General features: G+C 42.4%; 1 protein-coding gene across 1 annotated transcript in view; it reads right to left on the bottom strand.

Annotated features, from left to right (window-relative positions):
- LOC121579105 (serine/threonine-protein kinase TAO1-B-like) overlaps nt 1-13,529 on the bottom strand; it is a 79,015-nt gene extending 65,486 nt beyond the window's left edge. The window contains exon 1 of the mRNA XM_045224203.1: nt 12,986-13,529. The gene's annotated coding sequence lies outside the window, so the exon portion shown is untranslated. The remainder of the gene's footprint in view (nt 1-12,985) is intronic.
- Nucleotides 13,530-20,475: the final 6,946 nt, after the last annotated feature.

Raw genomic sequence — 20,475 nt, 5'->3', positions numbered from 1 at the left:
AGCCCCCTCTCACCCCCTCACCCTCTCAGCCCCATCACCCTCTCAGCCCCATCACCCTCTCAGCCCCCTCACCCTCTCAGCCCCCTCACCCTCTCAGCCCCCTCACCCTCTCAGCCCCCTCACCCTCTCAGCCCCCTCACCCCTCTCAGCCCCCTCACCCTCTCAGCCCCCTCACCCTCTCAGCCCCCTCACCCTCTCAGCCCCCTCACCCTCTCAGCCCCCTCAGCCCCCTCACCCTCTCAGCCCCCTCACCCTCTCAGCCCCCTCACCCTCTCAGCCCCATCACCCTCTCAGCCCCATCACCCTCTCAGCCCCATCACCCTCTCAGCCCCATCACCCTCTCAGCCCCCTCACCCTCACCCTCTCACCCCTCACCTCATTCCCCCAACATGTCTCCCTCCAACTAACCCCCCACAAACATTTATAGTTAAATAAATGCTGCAGTAGCTGTTTTCAAAGCATTTCTGCTGTTTTGTTTCATAGGTGGTAAATGAATCGCTGAGTGAAAGATTCCTTTTTTAGAAGCGCTGCGCACAGGCATAAAAGTTGGTGTAATTTACTTGAAACAAAAGTCTACTGAAGCCTTGTGTTTCAAGGCTATTTACTTTGTTTTGCTAAGTCGTTTTTTCTATGTTTGAGTTTCAACTGTTAGGGAAGAGAACTAGAACTACCACAAGTCAGACTCAATCTCACAGGCACAAACATGACTCCAGTGATGCTACCACGGTAACCTCCCACCCTTAAAAGGGGCAGGTGAAAATTGTTTTGTCTCATCTGTGATATTCTGGTTAATCGCATGGCTCAAAGTAGAGGAGAGATTTGGCTTCATCACTACTTGTTTTTATAAGAAGTATTGACATGTTGAATGCACCGAGCTGTCTGTTTAAAACTACTAGCACACAGCTCGGACACCCATGCATACCCCACAAGACATGCCACCAGAGGTCTCTTCACAATCCCCAAGTCCAGAACAGACTATGGGAGGCGCACAGTACTACATAGAGCCATGACTACATGGAACTCTATTCCACATCAGGTAACTGATGCAAGCAGTAGAATCAGATTTTTTTTTAAACAGATAAAAATACCCCTTATGGAACAGTGGGGACAGTGAAGAGACACACACAGGCAGACACTCGTATACACACACTACCAAAAGTATGTGAACACCTGCTTCTCGAACATCTCATTCCAAAATCATGGGCGTTAATATGGAGTTGGTCCCCCCCTTTGCTGCTATAACAGCCTCCACTCTTCTGGGAAGGCTTTCCACTAGATGTTGGAACAATTGCTGCGGGGACTTGCTTCCATTCAGCCAAAAGAGCATTAGTGAGGTTGGGCACTGATGTTGGGCGATTAGGCCCTGGCTCGCAGTCGACGTTCCAATTAATGCCAAAGGTGTTACATGGGGTTGAGGTCAGGGCTCTGTGCAGGCCAGTCAAGTTCTTCCACTCCAATCTTGACAAACCATTTCTGTATGACCTCGCTTTGTGCACGGGGACATTGTCATGCTGAAACAGGAAAGAGCCTTCCCCAAACGGTTGCCACAAAGTTGGAAGCACAGAATCGTCTAGAATGTAATTGTAAGCTGTAGAACTAAGGGGCCTAGCCCAAACCATGAAAAACAGCCCAAGACCATTACTCCTCCTCCACCAAACTTTACAGTTGGCACTATGCATTGGGGCAGATAGCGTTCTCCTGGCATCCGCCAAACACAGATTTGTCTGTCGGACTGCCAGATGGTGAAGCGTGATTCATCACTCCAGAGAACGCGTTTCCACTGCTTCAGACTCCAACGGCGGCGAGTTTTACACCACTCCAGCAGACGCTTGGCATTGCGCATGGTGATCTTAGGATTGTGTGCAGTTGCTTGGTAAATGGATACCCATTTCATGAAGCTCCCGGCGAACAGTTATTGTGCCGACGTCGTTTCCAGAAGCAATTTGGAACTCGGGAAGTGAGTGTTGCAAACGAGGACAGACGATTTTTACGCGCTACGCGCCTCAGCACTCGGGAGGTCCCGTTCTGTGAGCCGTTGTTGCTCCTAGACGTTTCCACTTCACAATAACAGCACTTACAGTTGACCAGGGCAGCTCTAGCAGGGCAGAGATTTGACCAACTGACTTGTTGGAAAGGTGGCATCCTATGACGGTGCCACGTTGAAAGTCACTGAGCACTTCAGTACGGGCCATTCTTCTGCCAATGTTTGTCTATGGAGATTGCATGGCTATGTGCTCGATTTTATACACCTGTCAGCAACGGGTGTGGCTGAAATACCCGAATCCACTAATTTGAAGGGGTGTCCACATACTTTAGCATGTAAACATGACAATACACACATACACATGGATTTTGTATTGTAGATACTGTATGTGGGGGTGCACAATGTGTTGTGAAAAGTGTTATGAAATGTAATGTCATGTAATATTTGTTATTGTATATACACAGTATCTCACAAAAGTGAGTACACCCCTCACATTTTTGTAAATACTTGAGTATATCTTTTCATGTGACAACACTGAAGAAATTACACTTTGCTACAATGTAAAGTAGTGAGTGTACAGCTTGTATAACAGTGTAAATTTGCTGTCCCCTCAAAATAACTTGACACACAGCCATTAATGTCTAAACCGCTGGCAACAAAAGTGTGTACACCCCTAAGTGAAAATGTCCAAATTGGGCCCAATTAGCCATTTTCCCTCCCCGGTGTCATGTGACTCGTTAGTGTTACAAGGTCTCAGGTGTGAATGGGGAGCAGGTGTGTTAAATTTGCTGTCATCGCTCTCACACTCCCTCATACGGGTCACTGGAAGTTCAACATGGCACCTCATGGCAAAGATGCCAGGTGCATCCCCTTTGTGTAGCCGTAATGCCTCCTAAAAAAATCCATGCATTTTGCGGCCAGTGGCCTTTGTGCCCTTGGGCTGAATATAATAATTCTAATTCCCTTCTCCCGGTTGCGTACCGAAGCACCTCTCACTCACATGGCTCTCAGTCACGAGATCGGGTCTTTCTCACAGGCTACAAGTGAAGAGAGACACATCGGGGACGCAACTGCGCGCCTCCTTATCCAATTCCGAGACGCATATTGAATATATTGGAAGAACTGTCCACATTTACTTTTTGTCAGCCAACAAGATGAGTAGGCCTAACGAACAGGAAAAGCACTAGCCTACGTCAATCTACCATCCCCCATAGTACTAAAGTCAACCTATTCTGTGCGACAAATAAATATTCCAAACATAGTCTGGGACAGTTGTGGGATGCGATAGATCCCAAATTAATACAACCACTAGCATCAAAAAACCTGTTTTAAGCAATGAGCCTGACGCAACAGTTGAGAACGTTTAGCTTAAAATGTTGATAAACTATCCGGCTATTTCTTCACATTATAAGCGCAGCAATGAGCACACGGCAGTAGGCTATAAGCGCGAATGTTCCACTAGCAGGAAAACACCATTCTCAAAAGTGACCACAAATGCGATTATGCATGTAGTTAATAGTTAATGCTACCGAGTGGCGCAGCGGTCTAAGGCACTGCATCTCAGCGCTAGAGGCGTCACTACAGACCCCCTGGTTCGATTCCAGGCTGTATCACAACCGGCCGTGATTGGGAGTCCCATAGGGCGGCGCACAATTGGCCCAGCGTCGTCATTGTAATTAAGAATTTGTTCTTAACTGACTTGCCTAGTTCAATTAAAGGTTAAATAAAATAAAAAAATAAAAAATGCTTTTATTATAAAGGTGCATTTTTATGGTGCAAATTATCTTCCCCAAACTTGAAACTCACGCGCTGCGTATGTATGTATGCCAGTTAGGCTCTACGCTCGTTGTAAAGCGGATTAATGTGCTTAATTTTAAGTTATTTGTCCACTTTAGTTATAATACAAACCTTATCAAAACATATAGGCCTATGGGCTAGGCTACATGAGGTGTGGGACTATGATTTGAAAAAGTTGCACACAAAAGTATGTGCATCATTCAAAAGTGATAGGCTAATATTGTCACCCATCAGACTATTCTCGATTTAATCTTGTCTTTACATATACTAAATAATATGTGTGAAATTTGTTTTGATTTAGAATGGACCATTATCATGCACCGGTCTCGAAACAGGGGCAGCTGAAAAAAAAAAAAGTTATCTATGCACTTAAATAGCGAAGGAGGACTATTTTCCCGTGGTTCATTTTCATGCCAGCCAGGTAGGCTATACTCCTGTTTTAAAGAGAAGCAATGTGCTTAATATGAGGAAAGTTGAGAAATAAATATAGTAGGCCTAGCCTATAGAAAGCTGATGGGATCCTCCTCTTTTTAGCAGAGGCCATCACTCTGTTTTCTCATGCAATTGCATAGCCTATAGAAATGTTGCACAACATGAACTCATGGGCTCTCATGAAGTGTTTGATTAGATTTTTGAAAACATTAGCATTGATGTCAGAGTGATTAGAGGGACAATAGAGTACTGAGTACCAGGCAGTTAGCATGTTTGGTAGGCTGCTAATGACCATCAGCAGCATCAGAGCTTGGAGAAGCCTAATTACCGTGACTAAACGGTCACGTGGAATTTGACTGCCGGTGTGGCGGTAATACGGTCACCGTAACAGCCCTATTCACACCCCTTGACTTTTTCCAAATGTTGTTGTGTTACAGCCTGAATTTAAAATGAATTAAATTTGAGGGTTTTTTTGTCACTGGCCTACACGCAATACCCCATGATGTCAAAGTGGAATTATGCGTTTACACATTTTTACAAACAAATTAAAACATGAAAAGCTGAAATGTCTTAAGTCAATAAGTATTCAACCCCCTTTGTTATGGCAAGCCTAAATAAGTTCGGGAGTACAAAGTCACACTCACTGTGTGCAATGATAGTGTTTAATAGTACCCCACACGTACACTTATCTGTAAGTTCCCTCAGTCGAGCAGTGAATTTCAAAACACAAAGACCAGGGAGGTTTTCCAATATTTTTTTTACATTTTAGTCATTTAGCAGACGCTCTTATCCAGAGGGACTTAGTTAGTGAGTGCATACATTCTTTTTTTTTCATACTGGCCCCCCGTGGGAACCGAACCCACAACCCTGGCGTTGCAAACGCCATGCTCTACCAACTGAGCTACATCCCTGCACGACGCTGGGCCAATTGTGCTCCGCCCCATGGGTCTCCCGGTCGCGGCCGGCTACGACAGAGCCTGGATTCGAACCAGGATCTCTAGTGGCACAGCCTTAGACCACTGCGCCACTCGGGAGGCCAGACATTGAATATCCCTTTGAGCATGGTGAAGTTAATACACTTTGGATGGTGTATTGCCTTTGCTAGACTAGTTGTTCTCTGGCTTACTACTTAGCTATGTTAACTGTGGTGATCGGCTAGCTAGGCTAATTAGTTGGCTAGGCTAGCTGGAAGGCTAAAATAACTAACTTTCACTGGCTGGCTTGCTGGCTAAGATTAACCTCATACACCAGTAACATTGTTTGATAACTGGTTAGATGGCGCTACGCATTTCCAAAACGTTGGTTTACTTTAATGTAGCTGTAAGCTAGGTGTTGATAGCAACTGGCTGACTCATGCAGTCACGTAATGTTAGCAGGCTCGTAGGGCTAACGGTAGCAGGCTAGTAGGGCTAACGTTAGCAGGCTAGTAGGGCTAACGGTAGCAGGCTAGTAGGGCTAACGCTAGCAGGCTAGTAGGGCTAACGTTAGCAGGCTAGTAGGGCTAACGTTAGCAGGCTAGTAGGGCTAACGTTAGCAGGCTAGTAGGGCTAATGTTAGCAGGCTAGTAGGGCTAATGTTAGCAGGCTAGTAGGGCTAACGTTAGCAGGCTAGCAGGGCTAACGTTAGCAGGCTAGCTGTCTAGCAACCTGATATGTAAAAATAAATTCATAAAGTATTTGCTTTAAAGTTGGCTGAAAATTAAATTGAAACCAATAGTCATGAGTGCAAATGATTTGGTTTAATTTTAAGTTATTTCTATTGCAGTTTACATTATAGGGAATAGGCTGGCTTGCCGGGTCCTTCATATGTCACAATCCGCAAAAACATTTTCCGGCATTACTTCGTTACTCTTCTGAATTCTGATCGGTTTTATGTAATAACTTGAGAAAAAGAAAAGTGAGGTGTAACTTTGTATTGGGACTTTTGATGTGTATACTAATGCAAATCCAAATGTTACGTTTATACAACCTACCCTTTAAGTCACTCCCCCCAAAAATATTTTGAGGTAAGGTGGCGATTTACCCCAAGTTACCCTACAATAGACCTGTGTTACATTTTGCCCCACTCTCCCCTATACACTCACAGTGAATTGCAGAGCAATAACATGCTTAACCATGCCTTTTGTGCATATTTAGGAGTTGAGGGATAAATAAAAGTAGGAATGGAAAGCTGGGATCCCCTCTTTTTAATAAAGGCCATTAAAACTGCTGTTTTCCACGCTAATTCAATAATTTGTGCATTGACTCCTTGTCAGAATGCATGTTTCCCTCCCTATGGCACTCGTAACTTGAATGTGCCTCGAGAGCAATATTTATCTAGCATAGAACACAACAAGCCCACTTGGTAAATAGATCAACTATTCTACTATGGGGTTGTCAGATTTTTCTATTTATTACTCGTTTTGTTTGCAGAGAAAGTACATGTGGAATGTTCTAGCATCTACAAAGTGTGCCTGGGCAGAAATATTATTTCATGTTGCATATTTTATGGCGTGGCGGCAAGGATTTTGCCGTGGTGCAGCACCACAGCTAAATAAATGACTGCAGCGGAAACACTGCAGTCTAGAATTTAATGTAGAAACCTAATATTGCACAAATGAATCTCATTTCAATGACAGGTTTTTGTATCGATGTTTAGATTTTTAGATTAAACAAAATGTCTTTACAGGGTTAAATAGGAGTTTCTAGAGCACAACATGTGCTTCAAATTTAGCTAGAATTCATATAGGCCCAATATTGCTATATAAAAAAAAATATCTACTGGTGCTCCTAGATTTTGTTGTGCTCCTAACTTTTGTTGTTGTTGGGTGCACCAGTGCTACCTAAGATAAACACTGATGGCAGACAGGGTGTTGATGTCTGACTGACGCATAAAACTGATCTGATAGGGCCCTAGAGTGTGTAAGCAAGCCTGCAATCCACACACACACACACAGAGAAAATGTATTATCCTAATGCAGTGGGGTATTGATTTTCTTTGTGTTGTAAAATCCTCCAGAAAAAGCCTAAACCCTAAAGCCCTAACCCTAACTGAGGGGGGGACTCAGAGACAGTGGTAACCATCAACTGCCTGCTTACATCTACACAATAAAAAGGTAATATGTAGAGGTGAGGTTTGTCTAAGGTTTCATGAGATAACAGGTAGGCTAGATGTCAGTGAAAAACCGGAAATCTCCGGTGTTAGGTCTGCTTTCCAACGTGTGACGCTCAATCTCTTCAGACTATAGTGAAACAACAGACATCAAATATAGCAGTCAAATCATCCATGTACAGAATGAACACAGAGAGAGTGAAAGCCACAACCAACTATTATCATACTAGAGTACACACCAATTCAATATAGACAGTAGGCCCAGAGAGAGCAGAAACCGTCAGCCAATCAACACGGCCCAGCAGGCATCAATCACTGCAGGAAGTATTCACACCCATCGACTTTTCCACATTTTGTTGTGTTACAGCCTGAATTTAAAATGGTTTACATTTAGATTTTGTGTCACTGGTCTACACACACAATATCCCATAATGTCGAAGTTGAATTATGTTTTTAGACATTTTTACAAATTAATTCAAAATAAAAAGCTGAAATAAGTATTCAATTCCTTTGTAATGGCAAGCCTAAATAAGTTCAGGAGTAAACATTTGCTTAACAAGTCACATAATAAGTTGCATGGACTCACTGTGTGCATTAATAGTGTTTAACATGATTTTTGAATGACTACCTCATCTCTATACCCCCCCACACACAATTATATGTAAGGTCCCTTAGTCGAGCAGTGCATTTCAAACACAGATTCAACCACAAAGACCAGGGAGGTTTTCCAATGCATCGCAATAAAAAAAGTTTAAAAAAAGCAGACATTGAATATCCCTTTGAGCATGGTGAAGTTATTAATGACACTTTGGATGGTGTATCAATACACCCAGTCACTACAAAGATACAGGCGTCCTTCCTAACTCAGTTGCCGGAGAGGAAGGAAAACGCTCAGGGATTTCACCATGAGGCCAATGGTGACTTTAAAACAGTTACATAATTTAATGGCTGTGATAGCAGAAAACTGAGGATGGATCAACAACATTGTAGTTACTCCACAATACTAACCGAAATGACAGAGTGAAAAGAAGGAAGCCTGTACAGAATACTAATATTTCTAAACATGCATCCTGTTTGCAATAAGGCACTAAAGTAAAAATACAACAAATGTGGCAAAGAAATTAACTTAATGTCCTGAAAACAAAGCGTTATGTTTGGGGCAAATCCAACACAGCACTGACTACCACTTCATATTTCCAAGCATGGTGGTGGCTGCATCATGTTATGGGTATGCTTGTCATCAGCAAGGACTAGGGATTTTTTTGGGATAAAAATAAACAGAATAGAGCTAAGCACAGGCAAAAATCCTAGAGGGAAACCACTTTCAGTCTGCTTTCCAACAGACACTGGGAGACAAATTCACCTTTCAGCAGGACAATAACCTAAAGCACAAAGCCAAATACACACTGGAGTTGCTTACCAAGACGACATTGAATGTTCCTGAGTGGCCTAATTACAGTTGACTTAAATCCGCTTGAAAATCTATGGCAAGACTTGAAAATGGTTGTCTACCAACATGACAGAGCTTCAAGAATTTTAAAAAGAATAATGTGCAAATATTGTAAAATCCTGGTGTGGAAAGCTCTTAGAGACTTCCCCAGAAAACTCTGATGTAATCGCTGCCAAATGTGATTCTAACATGTATTGACTCAGGGGTGTGAATACTTATGTAAATTAGATATTTATGTATTTCATTTTCAATAGAATTTGCTAAGATTTCAAAAAACATGTTTTCACTTTGTCATTATGGGGTATTGTGTGTAGATGGGTGAGAGAGAAAAATATATTTAATCCATTTTGAATTCAGGCTGTAACAAGAAAATGTGGAATAAGTCAAGGGGTCTGAATACTTTCTGAAGGCACTGTATGTATGTATGTATGTATGTTTGTTTGTATGTATGTACACACATACATAAGCACATGGTGACAGTCCAAGAGTAGAGAGAGTAGTAGAGAGAGAAAACTAAGAGGATTTACTCCTCCATTCTGTTCACACACACACAGCGTCCATTAGCTCCTCTGTTATTGGGATAAATGCAGTGTTTAGCCTAACTGTCACTATGCTACCACACCATTAACCCTACCAAATCACCCCCTAGCAGGGCACATGGGAAAAGCCAACAATTTACACCATTTAGTCCCTTCAAAGCCTGCATTAATCTGCCCAAAAAAAACAGTAATCTTCAAGCCAGCTCCTAAAAATAGGCCCCAGCTCTCTCAGGGAGGCTGCATGGGGCCTGGGGTGGACTGGCTCTGGCTGGGAGAGAGGGAGGCTGCATGGGGCCAGGGGTGGACTGGCTCTGGCTGGGAGAGAGGGAGACTGCATGGGGGCCAGGGGTGGACTGGCTCTGGCTGGGAGAGAGGGAGACTGCATGGGGGCCTGGGGTGGACTGGCTCTGGCTGGGAGAGAGGGAGGCTGCATGGGGCCTGGGGTGGACTGGCTCTGGCTGGGAGGCTGCATGGGGCCTGGGGTGGACTGGCTCTGGCTGGGAAGGAGGCTGCATGGGGCCTGGGGTGGACTGGCTCTGGCTGGGAGAGAGGGAGGCTGCATGGGTCCAATAGACTATAGTACAGTCAGTGTGCCAACAGTGACCAGGTCTGAGGCGGGGGGTTATTAAACAACTAATTGACCGATGTCGGTTCAATTACTTAAATTCCATGCAGCTTGTTTTTTTGTTGTTCGCTGGGCTCACGAAAAAAAAACAAGCTACGTGGAATTCAAGTAATTGAACCGACATCAGTAAATTAGTTGTTTAATATACCCCCCCCCTCCAACGCGCAGGTTCTCTAGAGAGAAATCAAATAATTCACGAGAGAAATCAAGTCAAGAACTATGTTATACACAATGGATCATGGTCATTGTAGTTAATTACCAAGTTTCCGCTCCCCGGGGATTGGGGGTTGGTTATTAAACAACTAATTGACTGATGTCGGTTCAATTACTTGAATTCCATGTAGCTTGTTTTTTTTCGTGAGCCCAAATCATTCATATATCATATATGCCATTTAGCAGATGCTTTTATCCAAAGTGGCTTACAGTTATGCGTGCATAGATTTTATGTATGGGCGGTACCGGGAATTGAACCCACTATCCTAGCGTTGTAAGCGACATGCTCTACCAACTGAGCTACAGAGGACCATCATTCACGAGAGAAATCAAGTCAAGAACTATGTTATAGTTTCCGTTAAGCAAATATTCAACCTAGTTCAGCAGTGAAACGTGGTAATTAACTACAATGACCATAATCCATTGTGCCTTTTCTTTCCGGCTAGAGTTTTAAATCAAATCTAATTTTATTTGTCACATGCGCCCCGAATACAACAGGTGTAGACCTTACCGTGAAATGCTTACTTACAAGCCCTTAACCAACAATGCAGTTTTAAGAAAATAGAGTTAAGAAAACATGTACTAAATAAACTAAAGTAAAAATAAAAAACTAATAAAAGTAACACAATAAAATAACAATAATGAGGCTATATACAGGGGGTACCGGTACCGAGTCAATGTGCGGGGGTACAGGTTAGTCGGGGTAATTTGTACATGTAGGTAGGGGTAAAGTGACTATGCACAGATAATAAACAGCGAGTAGCAGCAGTGTAAAAACATTAGGTTAGATACACACTGACCACATGAGAGAGGAATGTACAGAACACATTGGACAAGGGGGATAGAGACAGTTGGTGAAAGTATGCCTTATCTACTTTGAAGAACTAGTAAAATGATTGTCAGACAGCTCTGCAGCATACTTTGTCAGGCTAGGCTAGCTAAATAGGATGACTAAAGACAGTATGGGGAGCACAGAGATAACATGAGATGGCCTGGCTGGGATTGGAATAACAAAGTAATCAAATTAAAAACAAAGCCAATATTTTATGGTTTCATAGTAATTTCATATTTTTCTATTGACGTCTACCGAATGTGGACCTGACAGAGACAATGAAATATTTTCAATGTTTTGGCAATTGAACGTTCACTACTTTTGGCTTTGGAATATCCCATTGCAAAGCGCTAAAATCATTTAAAAGTCATTATTTCATAAATGCATTTAATGTTTTAAAACATTAAAAATTGTAAATAGCTACTACCCACGTAGCTAAACTCTCACTAGTCTAGTGATGGACGATTCAATCATTGATTGCAGGTGTGAGGACTTAGTTTGTGGAGAACTAGCTTATACCACTGGCTGTGATATAGCCTACCGTAATGTACATTCAGACTCCTAGAAAGCCAAGTGCTTGAATACAATGTTGTTTATAAACGCAAAAAATATATTGCATCATCATTCCCAACACTCCACATTGATGTAGCAGGAAGGACAGAATGGGGAGTTTTTGCCAACTTGCCATTAATCTAACAAATAAAAACATAATGGCAAAAAGCTCTAACGATTAAGTACATTCTGTCACCTTTTGAGTGTGCAACGCTGGCGTACAGGCACAGTCAGGGCCAAGAGAGAAGAGCTTGCCGAGTCAGAATATTACGCAATGTCAACACAAAGAAATGAGGAATGCGACTCACGCCACAAACCAGCCAGCAGCGGCCAGGAATGAACGCAGGCGTACAAGGAAGCCATTCCCGAATAACTATAACCGATTGGTCAAGTTGCTTAATTGGATGGCTGTAAACATTTCACTTAGTAGTGAAACCAAGCCGTATTCATTAAGCCGATTCTGCAACAGAAACCGTTACCTCTAAACAGAAAACGACAGATTATGTTGGACAAATTCGGCTAGGTCCCTCCTTTCGTTCTGTTTGCTTCCGTTTGGTTCTTAAAGTGTAAACTGTTTCCGTTGCAAGACGTAACGAATACACACCTGCTGTGTCAGTCTTGTGCCGTGATATTGAGCATTGTTGCAGTGGCCAGCTAGCAGCTTGGGGGAGTTGCACAGTGAGAAAAACAAGGGAGTGTCATAGAAAAAAAACACATAGAAGTGGATTAGCCGGCTAGTTTGATACTAGCCCATAATGAACTGAAGGAGCCTAACGTTACTCCTTACAGTCCAAGGACCTTAAAATGTTCTGTTTAGAGGCGAATTGGCTCTTGCAGACAAATACTAACTCTAAACATGAATCGATTCTCAATTGTGGTAAGGTTATAGAAACATAAAAGCCCTCTTCATATTACATCAAAATCATTTCAAACGCTAAAGATACACACTTACTGTTTAAACACAGTTGCTGCCGAAAGTATTTTTCAGTGACAACACATTTGTGGTGTCTACCTTCCGTTTACACACAGGTGTTAGAAGACGCAGATACCTGTATATATATATATATAAATAAAGAGTATATTTGTTTTTGTCTGCATTTTGACAATCTGTCTTGTCAGTTAGCCAGGTAGCTAGTTACCGTTGACATTTTTACACCGTTCAAATAAGACATTCGCTTCGAGCCATATAACGTTAGCTACGTTCATTAGTTATCATTCCCCAATTTACACTAAAGCAAATATTATTTTTCTGACTAAAGTTAGTTAGCTCAATGACATCCAGTTAGCTAGCTAGGTAACCATCCACACCATAAGCGTCCTAGTTGGCTATCTACCGTATCAATGGTCCTACTCATTAGCTAAATGGGCTTGCTAGCTAAGAAACACAGCTAACGTGAGCTGCTAACGTTAGCTAGCCAGAAACACATTACTCACTACTAGAAATTGGCTTGAATCTACAGCGGACACTTACCTATCAGTGGCCAGGTTCAGGTAGAACGGGAGCGAATGACCAACAAGGCAAGGAAAGGACTCGGCCGGGCAGCAGGGCGCAACCAACTGACTCAAGTCTGGAGCACAGATTGGAGTTGGCTAGCTAGCTTTTTCCAGGTTGTGCGATGCCGACTCGTTGTGCGCTGTCAACCGAAAAACAAGTGTGATGTATGTTCAATGTATGTAGAGAGTAAAAAATCAGTCGAGGCCCTGAAAATAGGCTACAGATTGCTTGGTAACAAACCAGCCAGACAACGAAGTTCTCTACTCCTCCCAGTCAGTTTCCAAAGATGGCGGCGATGAGACTTCACCTCCTCCTGACAATCACGGGGGCAAAATATGTCAAAACATGCAAAACTCCGTTAAAACTGAAAGGCGACATGCAGCCCTAGTTCCAGCCCGTACGATTAGTGTGCCACTTTTGCCACAAGGTTTCCCTTCAGTGGCCTTGTCGCTGTTTACACCCGGGTGGGTGCTGAAGTCACTGTCCACTCTCCTTGCTAGCTATCTGGTCAACCTCTGCAATCTGGATCCCCACCGATAGTGTGGAGGAGGAGTCGCCAAGAGGGAGCTCGTAGTTGGTTAATGAGAGCAGAGGCGAAATTGCCACCGGGGGGACATGCCCCCAATTCGGGGCCCCCAAGATAACATGTCATAAACAATAAACAATTGCTAAATGTCATAAACAATTGCAAAATGTGTAGAATTGTAGGAAATTAGCTTTAACGGTCGACTTTGGGCACAAAAAATGGTCCAACTCCTACTTTTTCAAACAGAAATTGGGTGTGCCTTTGGTGGTTCATCGATGTGTCATTCTGGTCATGCACACATTTACATTACATTTTAGTCATTTAGCAGACGCTCTTATCCAGAGCGACTTACAGTTAGTGAATACATATATATTAATTTTTTTATACTGGCCCCCCATGGGAATCGAACCCACAACCCTGGCGTTGCAAACGCCATGCTCTATCAACTGAGCTACATCCCTGCCGGCCATTCCCTCCCCTACCCTGGACCAACTGCGCCCATGAGTCTCCCGGTCGCGGCCGGCGGCGACAGAGCCTGGATTCGAACCAGGATCTCTAGTGGCACAGTTAGCACTGTGATGCAGTGCCTTTGACCACTGCGCCACTCAGGAGTGATGTAGCTAGTTTGTTAGCTAAGCTAGCCACTTGTAGCTAGTTTGTTGGCTAAGCTAGCCACTTGTAGCTAGTTTGTTGGCTAAGCTAGCCACTTGTAGCTAGTTTGTTGGCTAAGCTAGCCACTTGTAGCTAGTTTGTTGGCTAAGCTAGCCACTTGTAGCTAGTTTGCTGGCTAAGCTAGCCACTTGTAGCTAGTTTGTTGGCTAAGCTAGCCACTTGTAGCTAGTTTGTTGGCTAAGCTAGCCACTTGTAGCTAGTTTGTTGGCTAAGCTAGCCACTTGTAGCTAGTTTGTTGGCTAAGCTAGCCACTTGTAGCTAGCGTGTTAGCTAAGCTAGCCACTTGTAGCTAGTTTGTTGGCTAAGCTAGCCACTTGTAGCTAGTGTGTTAGCTAAGCTAGCCATTTGTAGCTAGTTTGTTGGCAAAGCTAGCCACTTGTAGCTGGCCAGTAACTCCTCCAGTATGTGTTGACATCATTTCACAGGATTTGTTTTTGGGCGGAAGCTGTAGAGATCAGTAAGAAATGGCACTTATGTAGCCAAATATCTTATTCATCCGTTTTGTTTTTAAGCGTTACATGACCTGGTGTGATGGTGGATTGATTAGTTATACAGTTTAAAGCTGTTATTGTGGCCTTTTTCCCCAAACTTGACCTTTAAAGTAACTGTCCAGTTTTTCGAGATTTCTATGAAATATGGTCTATAATTAATTACAATATGAGTTAAATAGTTTGAATTCCCCAAAATTGTAATTACGTATGTTGAAAGCAGATTTTCTGTGTTGGTCTACACCAGGGTTCTTAAATTCCGGTCCTGGAGGGCCGAGACACCTCTGTTTTTCATCCTCTCCTTCTAATCTGGGGCTAATTCAGACCTGGGACACCAGGTGAGTGCAATTAACTACCAGGTAGAAATTAAAAACAGAAGTGTTTCGGCCCTCCAGGACCGGAATTGAAGAACCCTGGTCTACACCAACAACAGAATGGTGTGGGCATATACCAGTCATTATAAATATTCATGAGAGTAGACCGCTGATTGGCCAGCTCATCCTCATCCTTTATGAGGAAATAGCAAGCATTTTCTAAACAGTCTGTTTGAGATACAAGTTTTAGGTGGTTTTTTTAATGTGGTTTTTTCCCTAACCCTTCTTACTATAAATTTCCTTCAGCCAATCATCAGTCAATTGTGTCAGTGCCGAGCATGTTGAGTGCCCTTCCCTATAAGCATGATGAAAGTCTGTTGTTAATTTGTTTTTGGTAAAATAACTTTATTTGATCAAACACAATTTGTTCAAAAGTTTGCTAAGCACTTTCCCAATAGCTACACCACAATTCCGCTGGTGGTTGTTGACAGTTGGGATTGATTCACACAGATTCACACATCCTGTTCTGAATACTTTATTATCAAAGGTTACAGAATATCTGTTCTGTTCTGAAATGTTCAAGTCTACTGAAAAGTAAACACACAGTCCTCCTCAGAACTTTACTGCATTGCACCTATGTGAGGTCAGTGTGTGTGTGTCCTGAGTCCTCAGTCTTCCTCAGTCTTGCTGAGCTCCTTAGCTGATTACGATCTAAGTCTAGCCCTTGCCACAAATAGCCCGAATAACTAACCCATAGTCCTAACTGAGCTTTAGCATTCACCGTACATCTGTATGATGCCTGCACTGTTGCAATTATAATGTATGAAGACTGACTAAACCGGTTTACTTATTTTGTATTCAGTTTGCCACTCACGATGCATCTCCCCTTGTCATGAGGTAGAGAGGTTAAGACAGTCTCTCTCTTTCACACACACACACACACACACACACACACACACACACACACACACACACACACACACACACACACACACACACACACACACACACACACACACACACACACACACACACACACACACACACACACACACACACACACACACACACATTGCATGACACAGCTTCACTTACCTAGGTGCTGGCTGGTTCAGGTCTGGTCACCTGACCTCCAGTGACCTCCAGATCTCATATCTGAGTTTCAATGTGGGCACCCCAATATTTAATATAAAGTTTAGTCAATAGCATTTGTATTTCGAAGTGAACCCCCAAACTGTCAGTGTCATCCAAAGTGATGGATCACGTAATCCAAACTAAAGTGAGATTTTCTACTCAATAAATAAAACATCAGTGAGAGAGACAGACAGCATTACATAGGTTGATTCCCAAATGGCACCCTATTCCCTACATAGTGCACTACTTTTGACCAGAGCCCTATAGTCAAAAGTAGTGCACTAAATAGGAAATAGTGTGCCATTTGGGAAAAGGCCATTCATACTCAGTGGGTTCACATGCTGAATATAGGTCTCCCGCCCTGTCTATAGTCCGGCCCTCAGGGCATGCCATGCCACAGTGTGTTAATTTACTCTGTTTATATAACTCACTGTGCAGTCCTTTATTCAACACCCCCAGTCACCTCTCTCTGTGTTCTTAAAGGCCCAATGTAGCTGTTTTTATGTCCATATCAAATCATTTCTGGATAACAATTAAGTGGTCATAAATGGTCAAAAATATACAAAAATAGCTTTTTAGCAAGAGCAATTTCTCAAGCAAGAATTTAGCATGGGCTTACCGGAGCTGAAGCCCCTTAGCCTAGGCCCGTGGAGGCCCAAGAGGAAGCAAAAATATATATAAAAATATACAAAATAAAGGAAATATATACTGTATTTATTATATATACAATATATTATAAATGTAGTATACATTTTGTATTTTTTTACGGCAACCACCAACCACAGGAGGACTCAGGAGCCTGCTCTCAATGAGTGTAGACAGCATGCTGCTGCCTGCTGCCACTCTGCTAATCATCAGATGGGGGGAGGAGAGATTGGGTAACTGATTAATAACAAAAAATGAATAATAAATACATGTGACTGGTCAATTGTGTGAGTCGGGGTCTGGGCCCAAGAGCCCCCAAAAAGTATATACAGTACCCGTCAAAAGTTTGGACACACTTACTCATTCAAGGGTTTTTCTTAATTTTTTACTATTTTCTACATTGTGGAATAATAGTGAAGACATCAAAACTATGAAATAACACATATGGAATCATGTAGTAACCAAAAAGTGTTAAATCAAAATATATTTTATATTTTACATTCTTAAGTAGCCACCCTTTGCCTTGATGACAGCTTTGCACACTCTTGGCATTCTCTCAACCAGCTTTTCCAACAGTCTTGAAGGAGTTCCTTGTTGGCTGCTTTTCCTTCACTCTGCGGTTCAACTCATCCCAAACCATCTCAATTGGGTTGAGGTCGGGTGATTGTGGGGGCCAGGTCATCTGATGTAGCACTCCATTACTCTCCTTCTTGGTCAAATAGCCCTTACACAGCCTGGATGTGTTTTGGGTCATTGTCCTGTTGAAAAACAAATGACAGTCTCATTAAGCGCAAACCAGATGGGATGGCGTATCGCTGCAGAATGCTGTGGTAGCCATGCTGGTTAAGTGTGCCTTGAATTCTAAAAAAATCACAGACAGTGTCACCAGCAAAGCACCCCCACACCATCACACCTCCTCCTCCATGCTTCTCAGTGGGAACCACACATGTGGAGATCATCCGTTCACCTACTCTGCGTCTCACAAAGACACGGCGGTTGGAACCAAAAATCTCAAATTTGGACTCCAGACCAAAGGACAGATTTCCACCGGTCTAATGTCCATTGCTCGTGTTTCTTGGCCCAAAAAGGTCTCTTCTTATTATTGGTGTCCTTTAATAGTGGTTTCTTTGCAGCAATTCGACCATGAAGGCCTGATTCACGCAGTCTCCTCTGAACAGTTCATGTTGAGATGTGTCTGTGACTTGAACTCTGTGAAGCATTTATTTGGGCTGCAATCTGAGGTGCAGTTAACTCTAATGAACTTGTCCTCTGCAGCAGAGGTAACTCTGGGTCTTCCTTTCCTGTGGTGGTCCTCATGAGAGCCAGTTTCATCATAGCGCTTTATGCTTATTGCGACTGCACTTGAAGAAACGTTCAAAGTTCTTGAAGTTTTCCGGGTTTGACTGACCTTCATGTCTTAACCTCTACGGGATCGGTGTCCCGTATACGGGAAGGTTGAGCTAACGTGAGCTAATGTGATTAGCATGACTGTTGTAAGTAACAGCAAACTTTCCAGGACATAGACATGTCTTATATGGGCAGAAAGCTTAAATGCGTGTTAATCTAACTGCACTGTCCAATTTACAGTAGCTATTACAGTAAAAAAAATACCATGCTGTTGTTTGAGGAGAGTGCACAACAACAACAACAACAACAAATATCACGGCAACTGGTTTGATACATTCACCTCTGAAGGTAAATAATGTACTTACTTTCAGTAATCTTGCTCTGATTTGTCATCCTAAGGATACCAGAGATAAAATGTATCATAGTTTTGTTTGATAAAATCCATTTTTATATTCAAATGTAGGAACTGGGTTATACAGTTTGAACCCCTGCTGTCTCTGGCTCCACACCCACCCCGGCCGGCCATCTAGATGTGTGAAAGTTAGTATATAAGCTAATGATCCATCATGTATTACATTCCTGGGAGTGTGTAAACTTACATTTTGTATTACCATATCATTTATGTATGTTCTCTATAGTTATATACTTGAAAATGTATCAATTGACCAATTCGGCACATTTGGGCAGACTTGATACAAAATAGTCCAGTATTGCAATGCTTCACTGGATCAATCTGAAACTTTGCACACACTGCTGCCATCTAGTGGCCATATTCTAAATTGCGCCTAAACTGCAGTATTCTATTGTGGCCTTTCCATGGCATTTCAAAGATTATAAAAAAATAATTTAAAAAATAAACCTTGTTTTTTGTTTGTATTATCTTTTACCAGATCTAATGTGTTATATTATCCTACATTAATTTCACATTTCCACAAACTTCAAAGTGTTTCCTTTCAAATGGTATCAAGAATATGCATATCCTTGCTTCAGGTCCTGAGCTACAGGCAGTTAGATTTGGGTATGTCATTTTAGGCGAAAATTGAAAAAAGGGTCAGATCCTTAAGAGGTTAAAGTAATGATGGACTGTCGTTTCTCTTTGCTTATTTGAGCTGTTCTTGCCATAATATGGACTTGGTCTTTTACCAAATAGGGCTATCTTCTGTATAACACCCCTACCTTGTCACAACACAACTGATTGGCACAAACGCATTAAGAAGGAAAGAAATTCCACAAATTAACTTTTAACAAGGCACACCTGTAATTTAAATGCATTCCAGGTGACTACCTCATGAATCAGGTTGAGAGAATGCCAAGAGTGTGCAAAGCTGTCATCAAGGCAAAGGGTGGCTATTTGAAGAATCTCAAAGAAAAAATATTTTGATTTGTTTAACACTTTTTTGGTTACTACATGATTCCATATGTGTTATTTAATAGTTTTGACATCTTCACTATTATTCTACAATGTAGAAAATAGTAAAAAATAAAGAAAAACCCTTCATTGAGTAGGTGTGTATCCAACCACAGGAGCCCGCTCTCAATGTTCAAAATACACCAGAGAGCATAATTTAGCCACAGAGTATCAATAGTTTATTTTTTCATAAAATAACTGTGGATGAAGTTATCACAAGCACAAACAGGTATTTGCCAAAATAAAGGGTGTTGTGCCAGAACAGCTTTACAGCGTCTTAGCATAGATTCTACAAGTGGACCTAAACTATGCCAAGAAAATGCACCCCACACCATAACATATACCTTTTATCCTTTACTCAAGTGTTTCCTTTATTTTGGCAGTTACAGTCGAGAAGGCCGCAGTCTGGCCGCAGTCTAAACGCAGTCTAAATGCCCATTTACTCCTGATGTACTGACCTGTTGCAACCTCTACAACCACTGTGATTATTATTTGACCCTGCTGGTCATCTATGAACGTTTGAACATCTTGGAGAAAAATCTGGCCTTAATGGCCATGTACTGTTTAAATCTCCTCCCGGCACAGCCAGAAGGGGACTGGCCACCCCTCAGAGCCTGGTTCCTCTCTAGGTTTCTTCCTAGGTTTCTGCCTTTCTAGGGAGTTTTTCCTAGCCACCGTGCTTCTACATCTGTATTGCTTGCTGTTGGGATTTTAGGCTGGGTTTCTGTATAAGCACTTTGTGACATCTGCTGATGTAAAAAGGGCTTTATCAATAACATTTGATTGATTGAGTTTGGGCAGCATGCGCGTCAAATATACAGCTTGTGGCGTTGTGGCCATAGACTTACAGTGGCTTGCGAAAGTATTCACCCCCCTTGGCATTTTTCCTACTTTGTTGCCTTACAACCTGGTATTAAAATTGATTTTGGGGG

Source organism: Coregonus clupeaformis, chromosome 13, assembly GCF_020615455.1.
Source record: "Coregonus clupeaformis isolate EN_2021a chromosome 13, ASM2061545v1, whole genome shotgun sequence".
Taxonomy (NCBI): domain Eukaryota; kingdom Metazoa; phylum Chordata; class Actinopteri; order Salmoniformes; family Salmonidae; genus Coregonus; species Coregonus clupeaformis.
This window is presented reverse-complemented; position numbering and strand designations above follow the sequence as displayed.